Source organism: Mirounga angustirostris, unplaced genomic scaffold (assembly GCF_029215605.1).
Source record: "Mirounga angustirostris isolate CCGP_5_RB_7025 unplaced genomic scaffold, mMirAng1.0.hap1 SCAF_4, whole genome shotgun sequence".
Lineage (NCBI taxonomy): Eukaryota > Metazoa > Chordata > Mammalia > Carnivora > Phocidae > Mirounga > Mirounga angustirostris.
In genome coordinates, this window is record NW_026991712.1 from 50245993 (window position 1) to 50273784 (window position 27792).

At 35.3% G+C, this 27792-nt stretch overlaps 1 pseudogene; it reads left to right on the forward strand.

Annotated features, from left to right (window-relative positions):
- The first annotated feature begins 1838 nt into the window (after positions 1-1838).
- On the forward strand, positions 1839-3604 carry LOC135363967 (importin subunit alpha-1-like; annotated as a pseudogene).
- The last annotated feature ends 24188 nt before the right edge of the window (positions 3605-27792 follow it).

Here is a 27792-nt window from a genome sequence, read left to right on the forward strand (position 1 = left end):
CTCTGAAACTAATAAGACACTGTATGTCAATTAATTGAATTTAAATATTTACTTTAAACTAATATATTGGGAAGTATCTATTACACCTATGTTTGAAGTCCCCTAATTTGAGCCAAAACACAGATTTAAAAAGTTTAGGGCACTAGTTCTGAACAATGTATTCTTATTGGATTGTTTTCATGACAGCCTTCACCACCACCACCACCATCCCTGCTTTTTTAAAGCTGAAGAGGCCAATCCAGGGACACAGAAATAATTTCTCTCCACCCATGAAGTAAGGTACTATAGGCAACATTTAAAGATATTTTAATATAAAGATGTCTTAGAGATATCGAGCAAAACCAGGGCATCGGTGAAAATTTTAACACAGAGTTTTTAGTTTTTTATGTCTTAAGGTATTTGGAAAGTCAAGTCAGCCAGGTATGATAGGTTGCCTACTAGGAATAAGAAAAAGTAATTGGCAAGAATGATTTCATAACTATTTCCATACACAAATGGGATGAAGTGTACTGTGCTACACTTTTAGGTAAAGAACACAGAAAAAATGACTGATTTGGGAATAGGGAGAGAGAGAAAACAGTGGTTCATATTTGGGCATATTGACTTTGCATTATATTTAAGATTATCCAATAAATGATAGCAACAGGCATTTGGATAAGTAGGTCTGAGGCTTTAAGGGAATGTCCTGAGCTGTGATACAACTTTAGAGTCCGCTAGGGCTAGAGTTAATTGAGAAAAGGTACTAGTACTAAGACTTGAAGAACTTACACAATTAATGTCTGATAACTGGAATAAAGAGCCATTTGGAATGAGAGAGTAGGTAGCCAGAGAGGTAAAACTTTCATCAAAAGAGTGTATCTTCATAGAAACCAAGAAGAGAAGGTGTTTCACAAAGGATATCATCAACAGTGTAAGAAGTTACTGAGGGCTTATGAGCAAGATGAAAACCTGGCCTTGGTATTTAGCAATACATAAGGCATTTGGTGACTTCATCAAAATCCGCTTTGTTAAGTGATGGGGGCAGATGTTGTATCAGTATTGGTTATGAAATATGAAGAACTGAATACAATGAAGGCAACTTTTTCAAGATCGTGGGCTCAAAAGTGTAGTGTTGTAAAAAAAGAAAATAAAGTGACAGCTAGAGAAAGATAAAGGATATGGAAGGAAGGGACATTTTCCCATTTATCTTCTTTTTTTTTTTTTGTGAGAAACTTGAAAAAACATGAAGTTTGATTTTATAAAATATCTAGTCAAGTCACATAAAGCATGTAAGAAAGGGAAAGATAATGAAGAATGCAAATTTCTATAAGTTGGGAGGTGTGGGATCCAAAACATAAATTGGGGCAAAATCAGAGAGTGTTTGTTCTAAATATTATGATCTTATGTTTAAATCTCCTAGCCTGAAAAAGCTTAGAAAAACATAAGGAAAACTTTATTTTTAGAGATGTTTTTTGCTTTTATTTATTTATTTATTTTTTACTTATTTCCCTGAGTTTAGATATTGCATTCATGGAAGCATATTGGTAGAGAGGAAAGATCACGTAATTTAATCTAGTTGCTTTCAAATGCCAACACTGCAGTTTAGCTAGTCACCCAATGTCTGGTAAATTACCCCATCGCTCTGAGCCTCAGTTTTCTCATCGTAAATTGAAGACAATTTCATCATGTTAGAGGCTTTGAGCCAAAGACAAATGAAATAACGTGATTCAAAACTTAATGGTGTGAGGCCACTGTCTTCGGGGTGATCCGTGGTGGACACTTTGAGGGCAGCTGTCCTGCAGCCTGCGTGCCCTGGACCGCCTCCTGTGGAAGCCTGAGCCGGCCATGTAGCTTTCTCCCTTTGTCTCATAACCATGTCCACCAACGAGAATGCTAATTCACCAGCTGCCCGCCTTAACGATTCAAGAACAGGGGGAAAGACAGTACAGAGATGAGGCGGCGCCGAATAGAAGTTAATGTGGAGCTGAGGAAAGCTAAGAAGGATGACCAGATGCTGAAAAGGAGAAACGTAAGCTCGTTTCCTGATGAGGCTGCCTCTCCCCTACAGGAAAACCGCAACAACCAGGGCACTGTAAATTGGTCTGTTGATGATATTGTCAAAGGCATAAATAGCAACAATTTGGAAAGCCAGCTTCAGGCTACTCACACTGCTAGGAAACTGCTTTCTAGGGAATAACAGCCCCCCATAGACAACATAATCTGGGCTGGTTTGATTCCAAAGTTTGTGCCCTTCTTGGGCAGAACTGATTGTAGTCCCATTCAGTTTGAATTTGCTTGGGCTCTCACTAACATTGCTTCTGGGACGTCAGAACAGACCAAGGCTGTGGTAGATGGAGGTGCTATCCCAGCATTCATTTCTCTGTTGGCATCTTCCCATGCCCACATCAGTGAACAAGCTGTATGGGCTCTAGGAAACATTGCAGGTGATGGTTCAGTTTTTCAAGACTTGGTTATCAAGTATGGTGCAGTTGACCCACTATTGGCTCTCCTTGCAGTTCCTGATATGTCATCTTTAGCATGTGGTTACTTACGTAACCTTACTTGGACACTTTCAAACCTTTGTCGAAACAAGAATCCTGCACCCCCATTAGATGCTGTTGAGCAGATTCTTCCTACCTAGTTCGTCTCCTGCATCATGATGATCCAGAAGTATTGGCAGATACCTGCTGGGCCATTTCCTACCTTACTGATGGTCCAAATGAACGGATTGAAATGGTTGTGAAAACAGGAGTTGTGCCCCAGCTTGTGGAGCTTCTAGGAGCTACTGAATTGCCCATTGTGACTCCTGCGCTAAGAGCCATAGGAAATATTGTCACTGGGGCAGATGAACAGACTCAGGTTGTAATAGATGCAGGAGCACTTGCTGTTTTTCCCAGCCTCCTAATGAACCCCAAAACTAATATTCAGAAGGAAGCTACATGGACAATGTCAAACATCACAGCTGGTTGCCAGGACCAGATACAGCAAGTTGTGAATCATGGATTAGTCCCATTCCTCGTTGGTGTTCTCTCTAAGGCAGACTTTAAGAAACAAAAGGAAGCTGTCTGGGCTGTGACCAACTACACAAGTGGTGGGACAGTTGAACAGATTGTATACCTCATTCACTGTGGCATAATAGAACCATTGATGAACCTCTTAACTGCAAAAGATACCAAAATTAGTCTGGTTATTCTGGATGCCATTTCAAACATCTTTCAGGCTGCTGAGAAACTAAGTGAAACTGAGAAACTTAGTATAATGATTGAAGAATGTGGGGGTTTGGACAAAATCAAAGCTCTACAAAACCATGAAAATGAATCGGTGTACAAAGCTTCATTAAACTTGATTGAGAAGTATTTCTCTGTAGAGGAAGAGGAAGATCAGAATGTTGTGCCAGAAACTACCTCTGAAGTATTGGTTATTAGATTTGTTTCAGGAAGGATGGCACTCCCGGGACTTTTAACTTTTAGGTTGTACAGCTGAGGCAGAAAGTTGTTTGTTGTGTACTCTGTTTGGTAGAAGTTTGTCTTACTGTTTCTCTACTGAGAACTCTTTTTAAATGTGTTTTGTTATTGTAGCACTTTTTACAATGAAACTCTACTTGATCAGTTCCAAACTGTACAACCTGTATGAAACTCCTCCTCTCAGTGGGTTTCTTATTTCTATGCAGAATCTCCTCTCTTGCAGTGTCCTGTAAATAAAGATTAAATTCCACTCCTTTCTTTAAAAAAACAAACAAACAAAAACTTAATGGTGTGTTTCTCACATTGTATGCATTCAAGTAATCTTAATTCCTTTCTTCCTTTAGTTTGATGAAAAATTAAAATTTAGTTTCAGGGTTGAAGTTAGAACATAAGCTCTATACATAGCCTTAAAGATCGGCTTGTGTCTTGTCTTGACAGCCATGAAATCTACTACTGCAGGGGCCTTTCTCATTTTATCAAAGGAGGAAAACATCATCTTAGGTACTTATACTGTCAAGGAGGGGTCTTCTTCAATGGTCAACTCTATGAATTGTTCTTTCGGATAATGAATGGCCAAGCAAACAATGGTAGATCTACTGGAAAATGATAGATTTAGCTCTGTTTTTCAATATAAGTGTTCTCTAAATGCAAAGCTCACCTAGTAGGGCCTTTTCCCTGGCTTTCAAAACCATAGTGTTTAATGTTCAGAACTCAAGTAACCATGTTCTGTGCCACGCACAGGACTTACCATGCTTTAAAAATCTTTACCTTGGTTATAATGATTTAGCTGGGTTTTAGAATGAAACTACCTGCATCAGATTGCAGTTTCCAGTACTACGATGCGCCCTTTGGCAAGTACCCTAAACTATTTGTATTCAGTTTCCTCATTGGTAGAATGGAGATAATAGCACAGAGTTATTTCTATGATTAAATGAGATAATATATTCAAAGCCCTTAGAGTTGTCTTTGCACATGGTAAAAGCTCATTAAATATAAGCTAGCTATTTTCTTGGTATTCCAAATTCTCAACTGTTTCCTAACTGCATTAATTTTCATAGATTTTTATGTAAAAAATTCGGTTTGCTTTTACTGAAACCAATTTTTTCAAGCAAAGATTTCAGTTTAGAAACACAGTATGCTGTTAATATCCCCAGTCCAAACTGCTTTCCAGATTAGGGAGTGTAGAGCTCAGAGGATAAACCTGGAAACCCTTAAACTAGGACAGAAGTAGAGTGAAGACTCCCTTTTTCCTTGCTGATGAATAAACAGAAAGGAGAAAAATAAAAAATAAAAAGATTTAATTTTTAAATATCAAACTTTATTTTTTATATTTTATAAAAAGAATTTTAATAGTTCAATACGATGTCCTTTTATATTTTGGAAAAATGAGTATGCATAGTAGTTTGGGATGAAGGTAAATATTTTTTAAGCATGTTTGGGAAATCTTAGAAACAAAAGAGTCACACTTGGTTATTAGATTTGTTTCAGGAAGGCTAAGAAACAGTGTGACACTTAGCAAATGCATGTTTATTTGGAATAAACGGCAAGGATGTACATAGTCCTTAAGTGGAATTGTAGGGAAAAACAATGGCATTTTGAGAAGAAGGAAATAAGTTTTGAAAAAGGATGTGATATCTTGACAAGAATTAATGTTTGCTCTTTGGACATGGAGATAATGAGCCCCATCCTCACTTATATTCTTGGTAGGCAAAGCACTAGTGTTTTATTTTCTAGAAATTTGAAGAAACTCTTTCTTGAATTTTCAACAAAAGAAAATGTCTCATAATTAACCACGCACTTCTTCCAATGTGAAAGCAAGAAAGCATTTTAAAGCGTAGAGTGTTTGGAAAGATAGAGTTAGGTGAAATACACTGAAGCAATTCTGGATTTTCCTAGGTCCTGAAATAAATTAGCATTGCAACATAAGGTTGCACAAGTGAGGCATGTGGAATTTTGGATTTTTTCTAGACAAATATTCAGGAAGAGTTATAAAAAATAATTTATCTTTATTTTTCCCATCAACATCCCTGTGACTAGGTTAAATTAAACATGAAGTGTAGTTTATATTTTATTGGCCTCTTACTTCTCTCTTTAAGGTTAGATTTTCCATTCCCTAGTTATTTATTTTATTCCATCTAGTTCTCCGTATATGTATGTTTAGTTTAAAGATTGCTCTATATTTATTTCCTTGTACAACATGTCAGCCTTGGGACTGAGAATATCATCTATCATCTATCTCACCCATCATCTCAAGTAATGTTTGTAATTTAAATAAAAACTTATGTAAATATTAGTAACTACTATTACCAAATTCTTAATAACTTTTTAGTCATTGTTTATTTCTTGATCAACCTACACTAAAATTATAGGAGATTATTGAAGTAAGGGAATGTTTTTGTTTGAAAGATTGAAAAGAATCTCTGTAGATCAGCATTTCCTAATAGATCTTCCTAATAAGTATACATAAACAAAATAAGAGTACATAGAGAAATGAATTCTGACAAAGCTTGGTAACATGAAGGAAAATTAGATTCCTAAATACATAACTTTACTGAGTCCTTGGTCTCCTTATGTGCTGTATGAAATACTCTACAAACATGTATGACCAAAGGATCTTTCTATACAAAGCCTTTTGTAGGACAAGTTTTGGAAGAAAATGGTTATCAAGTATGGAAACCTCTCTCTTCACAGTTCCATATTTTAAAGTATGTAATGTCATAGTACTGATCTGCTCTTAAATATTAATATGTGACTTTTGTGATGTGGTTTCCTCATTTGTAAAATTAGGGGCTTGAGGAGATGAAAGCTAAGATTTTTTTTTAAAGAATTATTTATTTATTTTAGAGAGAGAGGGGGAGAGTGTGAGTCAGGGGAAGGGGCAGAGGGAGAGAATCTTCAAGCAAAATCCTGGCTGAGCAGGAAGCTTGATGCGGGGCTCGATCTCACGACCCATGAGATCATGACCCATGAGATCATGACCTGAGCTGAAACCAAGAGTCAGACACTTCACCAACTAAGCCACCCAGGCACCTTTAAATCCAAGATTTCTATGTCCTTTTTGTCACAGATATTCTATGATTATATAATTGTACATTGCACATCATCATGAACAATTGATGCTGCGTTGTTAAGGATGAATAGTTCATTTTTCTCTCGTAAACTCCATTTTACAAGAAAAATTATGTAAGTTACAATTTTTAATCCAAGCAAAACTAATAACAATTTTCTACCCAGAAAGACAAACACATCTTTCATTCTGGCAAGATGTACCTTTCACCAAGATTTTGCTCCTCCATATTGCAATATAGGCCTAGTCTACTGTAATATATGTCCATATGCAAATTACTGAATCTGGAATGGAGCTAGAGAGATTTTTACTTTATTTATTTACACTCTACAATGGATATAGTAATGTACCCTAATAAAAGGTTTATGCAACCATGAGCAGAAAGTTATGGCAGAAAGAGCCCTGACCAGGTCTAAGTGTTACTAAAGATAATTAATTTAACAACTTTGAGTCTTAAATTTCATCACTGTAGGGGTGCCTAGGTGGCTCAGTCGTTAAGTGTCTGCCTTTGGCTCAGGTCATGATCCCAGGGTCCTGGGATTGAGCCCTGCATCGGGCTCCCTGCTCAGTGGGAAGCCTGCTTCTCCCTCTCCCACTCCCCCTGCTCGTGTTCCCTCTCTTGCTGTGTCTCTCTCTGTCAAATAAATAAATAAAATCTTTAAAAAAAAATTTCATCACTGTAAAATGAGAGGATAAATCTCTATCTTTTCAGTCTTACAGTAGAGGGACTATGCAGTTTATCATCCAAATCCAAACACTATTTATTTATACAATGAAAGCAGCAATTTTATTCAACCTTAAAAAAACATGTGAACTCTCTTGAATATTAGGGCTCAGTCAGTAGAGCATGTGGCTCGATTTCAGGGTTGTAAGTTCCAGCCCCATGTTAGGTGTAGAGAATACTTAAAAATAGTAAAATTAAAATAAATAAATAAATGCACCAAGACTACCACAGTTAGATTTTTAACATATTTGGGATTTTGTGTAAAAACAAGATCACAAATCAAAAAATAAATTTTCTATTAGATGCTAAATTTGGATCCTTGATTTGTAAATTCTGATTTTCCACTAGTAAAGTATACCTACCTGGGGATATAGGATACTTGTGTTTAATAATCAAAGCACTGTGTTCCCAGAACATACTAGAAGCGCATAGATCATTGAAAAATATCCAATCCAATTCCTTTCCTTTTTTTCTTTTTTAATTCATAATCAAAACATTTACAAAAAATAACAAATATTTATAGACCTTTAATTTGGTCCGAGAACTATTATTAATACATTATTTTTAGCTTTGTAAGGATGAACTGGTACACTGTTAATAATTACATCAAGTTAGCAGGTATAATCAGGTATGTTTTGGGCTAACTGAAACGTAAGGTTACCCTTTCTAACAAGCAGGGTCAAATGAAATAATGTGTGACAGAGGGTTGAAAGTCTTAGTAGTTGTATGAATATAGGGTACAATGAAATCTTATTACATAGATGTGATTTTTGATGATGAGAGAGAGATAGTTTGGCTGCTTCCAACTTATAAATGGACAAATAGGCTTATGGCAGAGTTACTCATTACCCAGACTTGTACTAGGAGGAAGCTGTGAGACTAGAAAGTTGTAGGATTGCTGATTATTAGGTTAGTGTTCTAAGTGCTTTAATGGCTGGCTAATTACCAGAGCTAACGCCCTATGTGGTGATGGGAATACGAATGTTATTCCAAATATAAGGGAACCTGTCTCTGGCTTTGCACCGTAGCTGAGCAAACAAATTATATATTCACTACTTTTCAAAGTCCCTTTCTCAGAATAAGCTATATCTTAAAATTTATGGATATGTGCCCATGTCTAGAAACATTTAGGATATTTGTTATTCTAACTTTTGTTGCTTTAACAGAAAATATTTTATCCAATATTAGCTTCTATCAGCCTGTAGTAGACATGTCTACAATAGATATATCCATATTTAAACATTGAAGAACAGCATAGTTGCCTTTCCAATTTAAACTGCCTGTAGTCTTTACTGAATTATGAGGAAAGTGGGAGATCTGGTCTGAATTACCATGCAAGATGAAAATGTTAAATATTTGGTCTCCCATATTATATCCATGCATTCCAAAATAATATATTTGACGTATACCTTGTATTTGAAGTAAACCTTACATATTTGATGTAAAACTATCTAAGTTATTTGACAGTGTTAAAGTGGCATCCCAGACACATATATTTCTTTTGTTCTTCACATTCGCTTAAACTTGTCCAAACAAGGACTATTTATTGCATGGGGGTGAGAATACTATGAACACACAGCTCAGTGCCGAGATTGTGAAATCCATTTCATCATTGTTTACTCTAACAATCTAACCAAAGTCATTCTTCAACAAATCTTATTAGTCTAGATATAGACCTCAGCCCCTGCAGTAAGCTATTTGTGATTAATTTATGCAGCTACTCAGTTCCATTTCCTATTAATAATGTTTTTATCATATAACTGTATTCAGGGCTTAGCATTTTATCTGATTTATAAATGCATTTAATACATTTTGCTGATGCAAGTTTTAATGTATTTAATAAATGGTCTACAAACTTCATTATTAATGTGTACATTTCATAGATAACTGAGACTGTACCTTCTATCTAGGTCATACTCTAAACAATTTATAACAATCTTTAATGTTTTATTCAGATGGCTTTGGAATGTGGAATGAAGGGTTTGAAATGAGCCTGAGGCAGCTTAGGTGACATATTTATTCTGTGGGGTGCTTTTACAATTCTAATGGAGATTCCATGCACATAGAACTCCTTTTGAAGCCTATATTTTAAGTAGATCTGTATATACCATGGGCCATTTTTTTCTCTGAAATAAAAACGTAAACAGGATAAAATTAATCAGGTTTAGATTTTTTTCTCCCATCACATTTAAGTTACAGTGGGTTTCTACCCTAACATTTTTTTTTAAAGATTTTATTTATTTATTTGACAGAGAGAGACACAGCGAGAGAGGGAACACAAGCAGGGGGAGTGGGAGAGGGAGAAGCAGGCTTCCCACAGAGCAGGGAGCCTAATGTGGGGCTTGATCCCAGGACCCTAGGATCATGACCTGAGCCAAAGGCAGATGCTTAATGACTGAGCCACCCAGGCGCCCTCTACTCTAACATTTTAAACTTTTCTTGCTTTAATATCAAATTTACTTTCCTAGCACATGTTCTTTAGGTAAGAACAGCTTCCAAATTTTTTTTTAAATTTTATTTTATTATGTTATGTTAATAACCATACATTACATCATTAGTTTTTGATGTAGTGTTCCATGATTCATTGTTTGCATATAACACCCAGTGTTTCATTCAATACGTGCCCTCTTTAATACAAAACCAAAAGACAACTGACAGAATGGAAGAAGATATTTGCAAATGACATATCAGATAAAAGGCTAGTATCCAAAATCTATAAAGAACTTATTAAACTCAACACCCAAAGAACAAATGATCCAATCAAGAAATAGGCAGAAGACATGAACAGACATTTTTTCAAAGAAGACATCCAAATGGCCAACAGACACATGAAAAAGTTTTCAACATCGCTCGGCATCAGGGAAATCCAAATCAAAACCTCAGTGAGATACCACCTCACACCAGTTGGAATGGCTAAAATGAACAAGTCAGGAAATGACAGATGTTGGCAGGGATGCAGAGAAAGGGGAACTCTCCTACACTGTTGGTGGGAATGCAAGCTGGTGCAACCACTCTGGAAAACAGTAAAGAGGTTCCTCAAAAAGTTGAAAATAGAACTACCATATGATCCAGCAATTGCACTACTGGGTGTTTACCCCAAGGTTAACAAATGTAGTGATCGGAAGGGGCACATGCACCCCAATGTTTATAGCAGCAATGTCCACAATAGCCAAACTGTGGAAAGAGCCAAGATGTCCATCAAGAGATGAATGGATAAAGAAGATGTGGTATATATACACAATGGAATATTATGCAGCCATCAAAAAACCGAAATCTTGACATTTGCAATGAACAGCTTCCAAGTTTATAGCTATTAAGGGGTAAGATTGGACTAAGATTCTGACTCTATTCTACACAAGATGAGTATTTCTATAATTAACTGAAAATGAAATAAATATTTCTCAATTGCTCTTGCAACACAATACATTGTCATAAAGGATGGGAAAGCAAAAGAAAATATCCAGCATTTCCATACAGGCACCATGTTAGCCAGAGGAAAGTTGGTGGCATCAACTGTGTGTGAGTCAGATCACAACAAACGGTAGGAAAAAATAAAATAGAGAGGTCCTCACTCAGCTCCCTTCCTCCTTCCCTAGGCTGTTAGTCTCACTGAAGGAGATTTCTGATTTCTCTATAGAGATTATAGGAAAGTTAAAAAGAACTGGAAAATATAGTCTGATTTAGGAGGCAGAGAAATTCTTTGCCTGTAGAAACATACTTATGTTCATTACTCTTACCACTTTTTAATTATTATTATTATTTTTTTAAGATTTTATTTATTTATCTGACAGAGAGATAGAGAGAGAGAACAAGTATGCAGAGAGGCAGGCAGAGGAAGAGGGAGAAGCAGGCTCCCTGCTGAGCAGGGAGCCCGATGCGGGGCTCGATCCCAGGACCCTGGGATCATGACCCGAGCCGAAGGCAGCCGCTTAACCAACTGAGCCACCCAGGCGCCCCAATTTTTTTAATTCTAAAAATAGAAGTACATGTTCATTTTACATCTTGAAAAAAATGCAAATATTTTAAAGAAAAATGTTAAGTATCTCCCCCTCAGCTCTTTTTAACATTAATAACTTCATGGTATCTCCCCTGGCCCTTATCCATACACATACATGGGGTTTATTGCTTTTCTTAAAAAAATGTAGTAATTATTTTGACTCTTAATTTTCTTATTTAAAATATATCATGGTCATCTTTCCAAATTAGGATATACCTCTAACTAATTCTTTTTTTTTAATAACTGCATTAACACCCTCAATATGATCATACCATAATAGATATAACTATTCCCTCATTGAAAGGGATTCTGATTATTTTCAATTGCCTTTGTCATTATAGTTAATATGCTGCAATATTCTGTTAGTACTGGTGCTTTTGTTTGAAAAGGTTAGATTTTCAAGAGTTGCTGGTAGAAGATTACATATATTTTTTATTAGTTTGAATATGCAGTCATTGCTTTTTGTACAAGTTAGGCTCTCAGCATGGAACATGGACACAGGAAAGTCATCAAATTTGAGAAGAGTTTAATAAAGAAACCAATTATAAAGGAGCGGGTAGGATTTAAGGAAACTATGAGGTATAGTTCAATCCACTAATGCTAGTAACACTAAGGAATTATCACTTCTAGACCAGGAGGCTCTAGAAGGCAGTGTGAAGAAGACTGCCCTAAAGAGTTGCAAACTTCCTCAGGGATGTGGTCAGCCAGTTGAGATTCTGATAAAAGGGACTTGGTAACATACATACTGTGACCTCAATCTTCTCCTTTTTCTCATCTTCATTGGCTGAATACAACTAGAAATTCAAAGATCAGGCATCTAGCCAAGGTAAACTTTACAGGTCAGTTTCCCAGGACCTCAAAGAAGGGTAGGAAAAAAGGGGAGGCAAATGGAGTGGAAAATACCCCCCTTCGCACTCCCTTCCATTCCCTTAATGTTGGTCCTTCCCTTGGTCCAAGTAAAACATTTGTGCTCCCGCCACAGAGACCATGAAAATCACCTCAATACTTATCATGGTGAGGGTGGAATCAAAGACAAAAGATGTCTATTATTTTGTCCAAATGTTAGAGAAATTCATAGTTTTTCAGTATCTGCACCTTAATTTTTTTTTTAAATTTGCCAATCTGATGGAAAGAAATACAAATCTCATTTGAAATAATTGCTATTGCCTTTATTCTGTTGAGTAGAGCATAGTTTCAAATGTTTATTGGCTATTTAGATTTCCTTACCTATGAACTACCTTTTCATATCCTTTGCCAACTTTTTGTACTATATCATTTGAAAGAGTTCTTTGAATATTAAGTATCCACTCATTCATTCACTCAATAAATATGCATTAAATACTCACTATGTGACCGGTTTTGTTCTTGGCAATGGGATCCAGTGAACAAAATAGGCAAAAATGACTGCCTTCATAAAAGTCATATCCTAGAGTTCGGAGACAATAAATAAATGAGTATAATGTATGGTGTATTAGATGGTGAAACCTAATGCAGGAGAGAGGATACAAAATGCAGAATGTCTGAGGAAATGCAATTTTAAATGGGATATGCAGAAAATGATCTTAGAGAATGTAAGCAAAGTCCCAAGGATCTAAGGTAGGGAGTGGTATCTGTACCTTGGGAAGAACATTCCAAACAGAGGGAAGAACAGGCACAGATTCCTTTTGGTGAGCATTTTTGATTGATGGTTAAACTGTACAGAAGTCTGTGTGGTGGGAGCATAGTGAGAGTGGGTGAGGAAGGTAGAAAATGAGGTCAAGGAGTTGTGGTGGTGGAAGACTGATCACATACGGCCCAAGGGGTCTTTATAAAGATTTGTGTTTTTATTCTGAGTGAAATGGGAAGTCATTGAAAGATCCGTGCTGAGGAGTGATAGGATCTAACCCATTTTTAAAGAATCACCCTGGCTGCCAAATTGATAATATAATTTTGGCCAGACAGGAAAGAGGGCTGGTGGTAAAGGCAGAACCAAAAGATAACTTTGGAGATAACTTATATCAGTAATGCAGGAAAAAGATGATAGTGGCTTGCATTGAGGTGGCAGTGGAGAATAAGAAAACTTGAATTCTGGATATATTTTGAAGGGATAGTAGTTAAGGAGTTGTTGAAGTTTTTGATGTTGCATTTAAATTTGTTGTTTGAGGATCAGAGGTCCTGTTAAGGACAGGTTAAGTTTGAGATGCTTATTATACATCCCAGTTGAGGTCATAGCTGGATATAGAAGTCTAGAGTACTTTGGAGAGATAACCAGCAGGAGATATTTTCCCTTTGCATATGAAATATGTCACGATTGCTTTTTCACAATCTTGCATTTGTATTTTGACATTTTTACCATTCTTTCTGATCTTGTTGCTATTTTCTATCTCTGTTCCTTTGTGTGTTCTGAGTTTCATATTTGTTTAACAAAACCTCCAAAAGCACAGGTTTATAAATATAATTGTTTATTTTTTTCTTCTAATCATATTTATGATTAGGAAAAAGACATACTTATGGCTTTTATAAATCTTATAATTTTGTACAGTTTTAATCAACCACAATTATGATTTAATAATTATATTATATAATATAAATAATACTATAATTATAATTTAATAAAATAAAAATTTAAATATACTGTATTTAAAAATATAATATAAAGGAGGTATTCTAGCTTTGTTGCCAGATGGAAGCCAATAATAAAGTAAAAATTATTTTTTTAAAATATTGTATTTATTCATTTGAGAGAGAGAGAGAGCATAAGAAGATGAGAGACAGAGGGAGAGGGAGAAGCAGACTCCCCACTGAGCTGGGAGCCTGAAATGGGGCTCCATACTAGGACCTGGGATCATGACCTAAGCCAAAGGCAGACGCTCAACCATCTGAGCCACCCAGGCACCCCTAAAGTAAAAAGTGATTTACCTGTATTTTTGAATATGGCAAAATATGGCAAAATAAATATTTTCCAGTTTTTTAAAGGTGAACAATGTAGAGGAACATTAAAAAGGAAAAAAAAAAAGTTAAAGATCTTAAGGCCCTATGTACTGAATATTCTGTAAAAAAGATCCTGGTAAAGAAAATGTCATTTTTTTTTTCAATATTAAGCTTTTGGATTGTATTCCTTACTAATAACCATTTTTTTAACATTAAATGAAGAGCACACTTTTTTTCAATCTTAATAATGACAGATATCATCCTCTTCAGTCCCCACTCACGTATTATATCTCTTTATATCTGAATATGGATAATCTTCACAAATCCCTATGTTTTACAAGGACTGTTATCAGTTATAGCAAGACAGTTATTTTTATATCATAGATATTTCTGACTTTTTTTTTGCAAAATAATTTGAGCTTACATCATGTTTGCATCTAAGGACTATTGCCTTGTTGCATATCCAGTGATACAAAACACGTTTAAAAAATATTGAGTTCATCTAATAGCCAGTGAGGAATTCTTGATGGCTAAACAGACTTAAGATTTTTTTAAATTTAAACACATTGAATAAAACAATTAAAAAAATAAGGAAAAGATAGTAGCCACTAACATAATTTAGCATCTTCAACAAACTCTTTAATACTGCTTTAATATCCTTAAAAGACTATTACAAAAGCAAAAAGTCCAGTATCAATTATAGCAAGGGGTCATATTTTTCCTTTGTAGGATAAAAATGAGCCTTAAGTCTGCTTAGCAATCAATAATTCATTAGTATATTGATCTCCTTCATTTCTAATACATATATATGCATATATACATTTACATTTAAAAATTATTAAATTGCAATATTCATCTTGATTTTTGTTCAATTGTGTCTTAATTTTGAAGATATCAAGTCAGAGCTGATGAGACTTGGCAATGAGCTAGTCTTTGGGAAGTAATATAAAGATAGCTTGATGATAATAGAGAATGAAACCTGAACTAAGAACAACAACAAAAATCCAAGGAAGAATGGGAAAGGTAGGAAATGAAACAGGAGACTATGTGCATTTCTGAAGTTTAGAGGTGATTTTGGAGGAATGAATCATGTGGTAATTGTCCAATCTTTGAGCCATGATTCTTTGGAGGTGTTATTTTCACTTCCAAGTTAAAGAATTAATTTGGAAGGCTCACAACAGAACTAAATGCATTTACAATCAAGGTATTAACAGCTTAATGGAAACTTACACAGTCTATACACCTTATTTCATGGAACTAGCCTAAAGAGATTTTTAAGCAACTTGACCACAAGTTTGACTTCAGTGTCATTTGAAACTGTTTTCAGGTATAAGTTGATGAAATAGCATGTTGAAGAAAATAAAACATCAAAAAGAAACAGTTAACCAAATATTTAGTAGGATCTGATTATTTTTTCCCTTTAGATTAGCCATAAGGGTCAACATGTGCAGGGCTTAAGTTAGTGAGAATGACCTGAACGAACTTTCCTAGTGTTTACCTTCTGCAAGATGCTCGTTTGAAAAACATTTGAAATACATTTAATTTGTAAATCCAGAAACACAGTAAAGTTAGTCCACTTTGTTTCTGGCTTCGTATCACTTCTGCCGAGAGCTGCTCTGGGTGCTATCAAATTAATAAACATTTCCCACTCGGGGCAGAGCTCTGAAGCCAGATTAGACCAAGGCCAAGTGGTATTGAATGATAATTTAAGAGTAAACAAGACTAGCATAATTTATCTCTTCAGCTTGAGCAGTTTAAAATATAATATTCACATAGTGATACTATCAGAAATATATCTAAACGTTTCTCAGACTTTATCAACAGTGCATTCAGACAATGAGTAAAGAGTAGTAAGGCATTACTCCGTGACTCCAATATTTTTTATCCAATCAAACCAGAGTTAGTATTTATCTAGCTGCTTGTGTTTCCCAGTTTTGCTTTGGTCCGAGCGACTTTAAAAGTTGGCTGATACTGTCTTACATTATATACTAGCATGACTACACAATAGAAAAAGACAATAGGAAACTCATTATGACTATTTTCTATGCTTTTTACCAAATTTATCATCAAGTCAAACAAATAGACTGAGTTGGGAATATAGTTTCTAACCCAATAGATGGAACAATAGAACTGTCCCCTGCTGGGAGCTACTGGGCACATGTGACAATTCAAATTTAAGTTCATTCTTTAAAATTAAAAATTCTGTTCCTCAGTCATATAAGCCACAATGCTGTCAATAGTTATATGTGACTAGTGGCCAGCATATTGAACAGGGCAGATATAGAATATATACATGAAATTAAGAAAATCCTATTGGGCAGTATTGCTAGAATCATTAGTACATTGACCAGGGTTGTTCTTTACTCCTTTTCTACTCTGCCAATGCCTGCTTTGCTAGAGATACAATTGATTCAGAGCGATTGGATACTGTTTTCTTCATGCCCCACTGAGCATTTCAAAGTCATGTTCTGGTGCCAAGAATTTATCATCTATTCCGAATTACTACTTTTCTGCCATTTCCTAACTAGGAGATCATTGCAGTTTGTACTTACAGATAATTTTTTATCCCATTAATTTAACTGTGTGCCTTATATAATGTTTTCATAAGTCTGAAATGAAAGATTTAGCTTTTTTCTGCATATATTCATTTTTGTTCTAGAAACTTTGGAGATGTGTAACCTTGTATGATATTGCCAATTATTGATTTTCTGGTTGTAGAAATTTTATTAATGCATCATTCTGTATCCAGTTGTGTATGGGTTAGTCTAAAATAGGTTATAGAGAAATTGATTAGTTTGGGGGCATCAATGTTCATTATGTGCCTCAGTCCACAATTGTAAATATAGTTTTTGTCATTTTAAAAATTGTAACCAATGCTGAGATTGGTTTTCTTGAGAAATACAAAAACAATATTTTCTTCCACTAGTGGAATAAAAGAGAATGAAATGTTTTAATATTCTAGCTTAAGTCTAAAAGGCAAAACATGTTTGGTATCAAATGTGAATCAACCTCATACAAAGGTATTTGAGGTTGACCCCTACCATGAAAAAAAAGATATTATTGAATCTCAAGCTTAGGGAAATGAAGTTGTTATTATGATATAAAACTTGTGTTTTAGACATTTCCAGACTATTCCTTTCTTTTCATGTTTGACTTTTAATAGTTCAATCATGCGTTGATTTATAAATTATGTTTTGTAAATTATGTTTTAGACATCCATATAAGCATAAATGACAATAACTGATCAAAAACATGATAGACTGGAATAAGCAGATTTTTTAAATTAAGATGTTATTTTATTCATTCAAAACATATATCTCTATATATATGTGAGTGATGAACTGTGAAAGCATTATTATTATAGTTTTTCCACAACTCCTTATTTTTATGCCATTTGCTAGTGTCCTCTCATACTGACCCAGCTTGAACGTGTGACTTGCATTGGTTAATATTATAGTTCACAAACTTGAGTGAAACAGAGACTTGAAAAACCTCTTGTACATTTTTACTTTGTCTTCCCTCCATGTGGTTGCCATGGGAAATATCGGGGCTAGTCTGTCAAAATAATATGACAGATGCATAGAGGAGATTGTAATGACACATTTGAGTCCATTCTAGACCCGGTGGCACCCAGCTGACCTGCCAGTTGACCAAAGACCCATGAGCAAGCCTAGCTGAGATGAGTCAAGCCAGGCCCTTAGCAGAATCACCCAGCTGACCCATAGACTCATCAGCAGAAAGGAACATTTACTAACATATGTCATGGAAATTTCTGGTTGTTTATTATCCAGCATTATTATGGTAATAGATAAGTGATACTCGGGCTAAAATCAGAACAAAGCCAATCAATGTACACCATTGTTATATTTTACTAGGCATTCTATATTTCTTCTGAAATCCTTATCTCATATCATATAGAGTGGTGTTCTTTCTGCATGATTAGAAGTAATGGGTTCTCTGGATTTATTCCTATTCTCCAAAAAAAACTCCATTCCAGGAAATAATTCAAATTCCAGTAAAAATACTATTAACATTTGATATTTAAATTTGGAGTTCCCTTTTCAAAAATACTAGAGATTCTGCTTTTCATTTTTTCAAATTTAATTTAATTTTATATTTATTTGTATTTATATTTATTTTATTTTTATTTATTGGAATTCACATTTATTTTATATTTAATTTTTATTCGGCATAGCTAGTGATAATTTTATGTATTTCTTTATATATATCATAAAAATAATTTCATAGTTTCAATGCTTCTCTAATTTTGTTTTATTTCTCAAACTCCTCAAGTTCATTATCTGAGTTCTATATGCACTTGCGCACTCCCTACTCATTCTCTTACCTGACTCCTCCATATAATTCAAATGTTCTACCAAAGAAAGCTTTCTAATTCCCAAATCCAGAGGATTCATTTTGGTTGGCTGTCCTCTATGTGATTTGACAGAGCTCTCCACTCCCTGGGTGAACCATGACATAATTCTCTCACATTCTCTTTGTCTTATTTCACAGTTATGATTAGTTCTCTGTTTTCTTCTTTATTTAACCATTATTTATTTTCCTCCAGCATTTTGTCCTTGGTTCTCTTTTCACTCCACCTGAACTCTCAATGTAATTTCATAGCTTCCTCTTACTTTAACTACCACCTATATCCTGATTATCCTTTAAAAAAAAAAAAGATTTTATTTATTTATTTGAGAGAGAGAAAGAAACAGCATGACAAGGGAGAGGGTCAGAGAGAGAAGCAGACTCCCTGCCGAGCAGGGAGCCCGATGCGGGACTCTATCCCAGGACTCTGGGATCATGACCTGAGCCGAAGGCAGTTGCTTAACCAACTGAGCCACCCAGGCACCCTATATCCTGATTATCCTTAAATCAGGTGGGGCCAAAATGAAGTTTCTATGTCCTTTCAACCCGATCCACTTCTTTACATTTCCTACTTTAGTGAATGGCATCTGTAACAGCTCTGACCTAAAACAGAAACTCAGAAGGCACTGCAAACTCCCACCTCTCCTTTCATGTCCACCTCCATTGAAGGAGCCCTGTGCATCCACACCATGCAGTGTATCTTCTATATGCCTCTTCCCTGTGAGAGCTTCTACCTTAACTTTACCCTAATAATTCTCACTTAAATTGTTTAAAGAGCTTCCAACTATTTCTCTTCCTGCCATTTTAAAGCTTTTCAAACTAACCTTCAAAATTTGCCAAATTTCTCTTTCCAATATACATATCTGAGCATGCTATTCCACACTTAAAATTTCTCTGTGACTATCAAATACATGAAGTAGAACATTCCAACTTTTATACTGAGATAAAAGAATAGTCAACTGAAATTTGAATAACACAACAAACTAAATATGCATGTGCATGACTACCTTCTTTCTGTTCTTCCAGGACAAATCCCAGGGTGTATATACATAAGTTTAATGTGTGTGTGTGTGTGTGTGTGTGTGTGTGTGATGGAGAGAGACAGAGAGATAAAGTGTTAACAATGCTAGAAAACCAGAAAGTCTGCTCCAAGAAATTATGTGGGCTTTCTGGAAGATGGATGGAAGATGGCAATCAGATACACAGAATAAAAATTCCAGTGGAAATCAGAGTTTCAGATCTGCAGGAGAAACGCCGCAAAGTGTGAAAGATGATTACAGGACAATTCTGTTTTCGGTGGAGTAAACTTTAGGTGCAACAGGGATCCAGAAGCAAACACAAAGGAATTAACTGAAGCATTGCTTTAAGAGGAGCTGGGTCAATATGATTCCAGTGTTTATGCTTTTCATAAAAAGATACTTCTGGAAGTAACAAAGAAGAGCATTGCTACTTTCAAAATAGAATCTCCACTTACTATTAAAAATATAGTATTGATCAGTTAAAGGTCATGCTAGAAATAAAATAGAACACCACAGCTATATATAAGTATATCCTTGTAATGTATAAGCCAAGTATAGTTCAACTTCATTTGCTAAGTTCTGATGCAGTTGTGCACAGTTGATCTGATTTTGTCGTTGGTTACAAAGTCAGAATAATTGGATCCGATATTCTGAAGACCACCAGTTCACTTTGGCTATTTAACACTGAGCTCGACCTCTGCAGATACTAACTAAACAAATAAACTTTGGCAAAAAGGCAAACTTCCATTTAAGGAATGGGGAAAAATATCTCCTCGTATAAGCAAATAGATAATGAATAGACATTTGAAATCTTCTTTGCACATTGGTAATTACTCCTCCTCAAATCAAATGCTCTTGTTCTATAATGTATAAAATAGATTTTTGAGTGTCTGTTAAGTTTTTGCCAGTACCTCGTCGTTGAATAATTTTCTAGATTCTATGACTCTCGAACCTGGTATGTGATCACACACACACACACACACACACACATTGACTAGCTAACCAGAATCATTTTCTGTTTCTTGTACCCAAATATATTATTATCCTGATCTTAGAAAAAAACTTTTCACCTACATGAAAGTATCAGTGGGTCAGATAGAACGGCTCATGCCTGGAGGCAAAAATCAATCTTAAAATTGAATGAAATATTTAACTGAACAATTATTTGTTGAAAATTAAATAGTAGTATATCTCTGATAGAGGCAGCAGCATGGATTTGTTCTTCCTTTTGTATTCTGAGGCAGCAGTATCATTCAAGCTACTTCTTTGACAAAACATAAAATTTATAAAAAGTAAGTGTGGTAATATGTACTTTTTGGTATCTTAGGGACTATTTCTTACCTGATTCTGAATCTGTTGAACTGATTCAAGAAAAGTATGAGCTCTGTGGGATAGAGAGCAAATAAAAACTGGAGCTATTGTTCTTTACCCCAGGTAAACATTGTTTTAACATCAGCTAAAAACTATCTTAAGAATAGTTGAAGAACATACTCAGCATTAAGGCCTCCCTGCCTAGTGAGATTGTCTCATTATTATGCCAGTTTGACTCTGTGAAAATGTGGGGGGGGGGGGATATCTTATTCTGTCTCTATAGCCAATGTAATGTAATTAGGGTGATGTGGAATTGTTTAAATGTGAATGTCAAAACACAACAAAATACCTGCAGAACCAGAAAATAAATGTGGCCTGTTTTATTTATAGGCAAAAAAAGGTTAAATGCCACTCAAGATGAAACCAATTATAAAAGCTTTTTTTTCTGGATGTTTATACTAGTAAATTTAATGTAAATTCACATTCCTGTAGGTTTTTCATCTAGGGAAAACAGCGAAACAGATATCCAATATACTAAATAATGATATTACTTAGCAGAAAGGACCTTTTGAGGAATTTCCATGTCTAGTTATCTTGAAATAAAATTTGGAAATGAGGAAAATTTTCTTTTTGTCGTTTTAATATGTGGAAGAAGTTTTCATTTAAAAGTGATATATTTGAAGAAGAAACAAAAAATATATACCTGTACCATGGCAGAAGGTAAACATTTATTCCATCTGTATATGACTGACTTGTTTGCTTGGTATTTCATAATTAAAATTAAAATATGTTTAATATACAATAACACATGATAAATAAATACCATTTTCACACATTTATTATTACCTTTAAAATTGTTATTACTCTGCTTTATATTAATAAATATAAACAGGGGTGCATATTTTAGAAAATGTAATTTAGTAATGCCATTTCTAAATTGGAGTAATAAGCAAAAAAATTAAATCCTATTAATAATATAAGATGCAGGCAAATCTTATTTTTTTAAATAATTGAGGTATAATTGACATATAACATTATATTAGTTTCACATCTACAACATCATGATTTGATATTTGTATGTATTGCAAAATGATCGCCATGGTAGGTCTAGTTAACATCCATCACCATACATAATTAAAATTTTTTTCTTGTGATGAGATATTCTAAGAAATCATTTTTAATTTGTAATTTTGCTGTTGAAAGACATATTGAAGATACTGAAAAAAAATGCTTCATTCATACAGAATGAAGATTAAGAGACATGTTTTCAGGAATTTTCTTACCAAGAATTAGATATGTTAAATACATATAGATTAAATTACTGAATACTAAGCAGTATAGCCATAAACTTTTAAAGTATAAGGCATACCTATTTCACAAAATGAGTCTGATCCTTGACTCACAAACTATAGCCTGTTGTGGATCCTTCAGTCAATAATGTGATACGTCCCTCAATAAGGCTGTAGAAAACTATCATTTACTAATGAATCCACCTACAAATTAATTAGGTACGGTAGGGGGGTGTTAGTTCCCCATTTTACAGATGAGGAAGCAAAGGTAGGAAAGGTTAAGATAACATGCCACAAGCCTCAGTTAATGAAGGCACATTATACTTACTAGGGCCATTCTCTGAGGACCTCGAAGTACCAGACTGAATCATTAATCCTTTTAATTTTACTGTGCAGTTGTTAGGGGAAAGGTACAATTATCCTTATTTTACCTTTAAGGAGAATGAACTGCTCTCTCATAAATGGTTTGCCCAAGGTATTCGGCAGAGTTTAGAATTAGGCTCAACTTTTTAATTCATAAAAGTTATTTTTTGTCTTGTGTCAGCATAATAGACTTTTTGATAACCAAAGTTTTAGAATTTAGAAGCAAATAAAAGTGTTTTTGATATCCTGTCCTGATCTTCGACCATTACCTAACACTTCCTTCCAGTAGTTTCTTCCCCTCCCCCAAGATTTTATTTATTTATTTTTTAGAGAGAAATAGAGAGAGGGAGCATGAGCAGGGGAGGAGCAGAGGGAGAAAGAGAATCCCAAGCAGACTCTACACTCAGCATAGAGCCTAACATGGGGCTTGATCCCAGGACCCCAAGATAATGACCTGAGCCAAGATCAAGAGTCGGACACTTAACTGACAGAGCCACTCAGGTGCCTCTCCAGTGTTTTCAAAGAATGAGTCAATTTTTAAAATAGTACATTAAAAGGATTATTCACCACGACCAAGTGGGATTTATCCCTGGGCTGCAAGATTGGTTTAACATCTGCAAATCGATGTGAGACAATACATTAATAAAAGAAAGAACAAGAACCATATGATCCTCTCAATAGATGCAGAAAAAGCATTTGACAAAGTACAGCATCCTTTCTTGATCAAAACTCTTCAGCGTATAGGGATAGAGGGCATATACCTCAATAACATAAAAGCCATCTATGAAAAACCCACAGCGAATATCATTCTCAATGGGGAAAATCTGAGAGCTTCCCTCTAAGATCAGGAACATGGCAGGGATGTCCACTATCACCACTGTTATTCAACATATTATTAGAAGTCCTAGCCACAGAAATCAGACAACAAAAAGAAATAAAAGGCATCCAAATTGACAAAGAAGTCAGACTCTCACTGTTTGCAGATGATATGATACTTTATGTGGAAAACCCAAAAGACTCCACCCCAAAACTGCTAGAACTCATACAGGAATTCAGTAAAGTAGCAGGATATAAAATCAGTGCACAGAAATCAATGGCATTCCTATACACCAACAACAAGACAGATGAAAGAGAAATTAAGGAGTCAATCCCATTTACAATTGCACCCAAAACCATAAGATACCTAGGAATAAATCTAACCGAAGAGGCAAAGAATCTGTACTCAGAAAACTATAAAATACTCATGAAAGAAATTGAGGAAGACACAAAGAAATGGAAAAACGTTCCATTCTCATGGATTGGAAGAAAAATATTGTGAAGATGTCAATGCTACCTAGAGCAATCTACACATTCAATGCAATCCCTATCAAAATATCATCCACTTTTTTCAAAGAAATGGAACAAATAATCCTAAAATTTGTATGGAACCAGAAAAGACCCCGCATAGCCAGAGGAATGTTGAAAAAGAAGGGCAAAGCTGGCGGCATCACAATTCCGGACTTCAAGCTCTATTACAAAGCTGTCATCATCAAGACAGGATGGTACTGGCACAAAAACAGACACATAGGTCAATGGAACAGAATAGAGAGCCCAGAAAGGGACCCTCGACTCTATGGTCAACTCATCTTTGACAAAGCAGGGAAGAATGTCCAATGGAAAAAAGACAGTCTCTTCAACAAATGGTGTTGGGAAAATTGGATAGCCACATGCAGAAGAATGAAACTGGACCATTTCCTTACACCACACACAAAAATAGACTCAAAATGGTTGAAAGACCTCAATGTGAGACAGGAGTCCATCAAAATCCTAAAGGAGAACACAGGCAGCAACCTCTTTGACCTCAGCCGCAGCAACTTCTTCCTAGAAACATTGCCAAAGGCAAGGGAAGCAAGGGCAAAATGAACAATTGGGACTTCATAAGATAAACAGCTTTTGCACAGCAAAAGAAACAATCAACAAAACCAAAAGACAACTGACAGAATGGAAGAAGATATTTGCAAATGACATTTCAGATAAGGGGCTAGTATCCAAAATCTATAAAGAACTTATCAAACTCAACACCCAAAGAACAAATGATCCAATCAAGAAATGGGCAGAAGACATGAACAGACATTTTTCCAAAGAAGACATCCAAATGGCCAACAGACACATGAAAAAGTGCTCAATATCGCTCGGCATCAGGGAAATCCAAATCAATGAGATACCACCTCACACCAGTCAGAATGGCTAAAATTAACAAGTCAGGAAACGACAGATGTTGGCGGGGATGCGGAGAAAGGGGAACCCTCCTACACTGTTGGTGGGAATGCAAGCTGGTGCAGCCACTCTGGAAAACAGTATGGAGGTTCCTCAAAAAGTTTAAAATAGAGCTACCCTATGACCCAGCAATTGCACTACTGGGTATTTACCCCAAAGATACAAATGTAGGGATCCGAAGGAGTACGTGCACCCTGATGTTTATAGCAGCAATGTCCACAATAGGCAAACTATTGAAAGAGCCAAGATGTCCATCGACGAATGGATAAAGAAGAAGTGGTATATATACACAATGCAATATTATGCAGCCATCAAAAGAAATGAAATCTTGCCATTTGCAATGACGTGGATGGAACTAGTGGGTATTATGCTGAGCTAAATAAGTCAATCAGAGAAAGACATATATCATATGATCCCATTGATATGAGGAATTCTTAATCTCAGGAAACAAACAGGGTTGCTGTAGTGGTGGGGGGAGGGAGGGTTGGGGTGGCTGGGTGATAGACATTGGGGAGGGTATGTGCTGTGGTGAGTGCTGTGAATTGTGTAAGACTGTTGAATCACAGACCTGTACCTCTGAAACAAATAATATATTATATGTTAAAACAAAAAAAAAAAAAAAAAGAAGAAGATAGCAGGAGGGGAAAAATGAAGGGGTGGAAACCAGAGGGGGAGATGAACCATGAGAGACTATGGACTCTGAGAAACAATCTGAGGGTTCTAGAGGGGAGGAGAGTGGGGGGATGGGTTAGCCTGGTGATGGGTATTAAAGAGGGCACATACTGAATGGAACATTGGGTGTTATATGCAAACAATGAATCATGGAACACTACATCAAAAACTAATGATGTAATGTATGGTGATTAATTAAAAAAAAAAAAGGGAAAATAAATAAATAAAATAGTGTCACCTGAAACTGACAATCTGCAAGAAAAATATCACCAGATGTCTTAGTCTCTTCAAGCTGCTATAACAGAATCCCATAATTGGAGTGGCTTCTAACAACTTAAAGTCACTTCTCATAGTTCTGAAGGCTGGGAAATCCAAATCTAGGTGGTGACCGATTCAGTATCTGGTGGGAGCCCACTACCTGGTTCATAGACAGCGATCTTCTCCCTGTGTCCTTCAATGTTGGAAGAGAGAGGGATCTCTCTGAAGCTTCTTTGAAAAGGGCACTAATATCATTCATGATGACCCCATCCATGACCTGATAACTCTCCAAAGCTCCCAACTCCTATTACTGTTACATTGGGGGTTATGTTTTAATATATGAATTTTGGGGGGATACATACATTCAATCTATATAGCACCAAAGGCAATGAGTATTGGTCTAAGTATTTGAGAAATGTTATGAGCAGCCTGTATGAAGCATTTAAATATAAAACTAATCTTATTTATACAACTTAACTCTACTACTGATTGTCAATAATAAAAGTTATTATATATTAATCAAAATATTTTTAAAAGATACAAAATTGCTATGAATAGCCACATGAATATCTCTTCCCTGATCATTAACTCTAATATTTAGTTCTGTGTCTTTGGGCATTGTTGAGAGTATTTAATCACTAAATATAGAGAATAAATACATGCTTTAGAAAAGGCAATTAATTTATACTTAAAGAACATTAAAGAAAAAAACTTTTCATGTATTAACTAAAATACCAAAATAATAATAAAGTCATACATTTTTAGAGCTAGAATAAATTAAAACTTCTTTTTCATTCCTCTTTTTAAAAGAATATTGAACAATTTGAAAAATGACTTGTTCAATATTGCACAATTAGAGCTAGAAATTTGTAGGGTTTCCAACCTTTTAATTCAGTACTTTTTTCAGGTCAAATAAAAGTAAATTGTAATGAATAGAATACCCAGAGAAATTGGATAAGGATTTGTCTTACAAAGCATGTGTATTAACTAATTGCTCTGAACTGAAGCAAGTTTTAAATCCTCCACATAAGCAGTAAGGTCTTCCCTTTCAAAGAGTGAAGTTAATATAATCAGACCAAAAATGTAAGTGCCTTTCTATTTGCCTTCTTTTTCAAATATCCTTACTTCTTTATCTTTAAAAATTATTATTTTTAATTTTTTTAAAGTTTTTAATCACTCAGTGCTCATCATGACAAGTGCACCCCTTAATCTCCATCACCAGCTCCACTCATCCACCCACCCATGTCCCCTCTGGTAATAGTTTATTCTCCGTAGTTAAGAATCTGTTTCTTGCTTTGTCTCTCCCTCTCTCTTTTCTCCACCTTTGCTCATTTGTTCTGTTTATTAAATTCCATATATGAGTGAAATTATATGGTGCTTGTCTTTCTCTGACTTATTTCATTTAGCATGATTCTCTCTAGCTCTATCCATTTCATTGCAAATGGCGAGATTTCATTCTTTTTTATGGCTGAATAATATTCCATTGTATGTATATACCACCTCTTCTTTACCCATTCATTAATCAGTGGACATTTTCATATCTTGGCTGTTGTAAATAATGCTGCTATAAACATAGGAGTGTGTGTATCCCTTTGAATTAGTGTTTTTGTATTCTTTGGGTAAATACCCAGTAGTATGATTGCTGGATTGTAGGGTAGTTCCATTTTTAGCTTTTGGGGAAACTCCATACTGTTTTTCAGAGTGGCTGCACCAGTTTGCATTCCCAGCAATAGTGCACAAGGTATCTTTTTTCTCCCCATTCTTGCCAACTCTGGTTGTTTCTTGTGTTGTTGATTTTAGCCCTCTGACAGGTAGGAGGTGATACCTAATTGCAGTTTTGATTTGCATTTCCCTGATGGTAAATGATGATGAGCATCTTTTCTTATGTCTGTTGGACATCTTCTTTGGAAGAAATGTCTGTTCATGTCTTCTGCCCTTTTATAAATTGGATTGTTTTTTGGCTGTTGAATTTTACAAGTTCCTTATATATTTTAGATACTAACTCTTTACTGGATATGTCATTTGCAAATATCTTCTCCAATTCAGAAAGTTGCCTTAGTGCTTTGTTGATTGTTTCCTTTGATGTGCAGAAGCCCTTTATTTTTATGTAGTCTC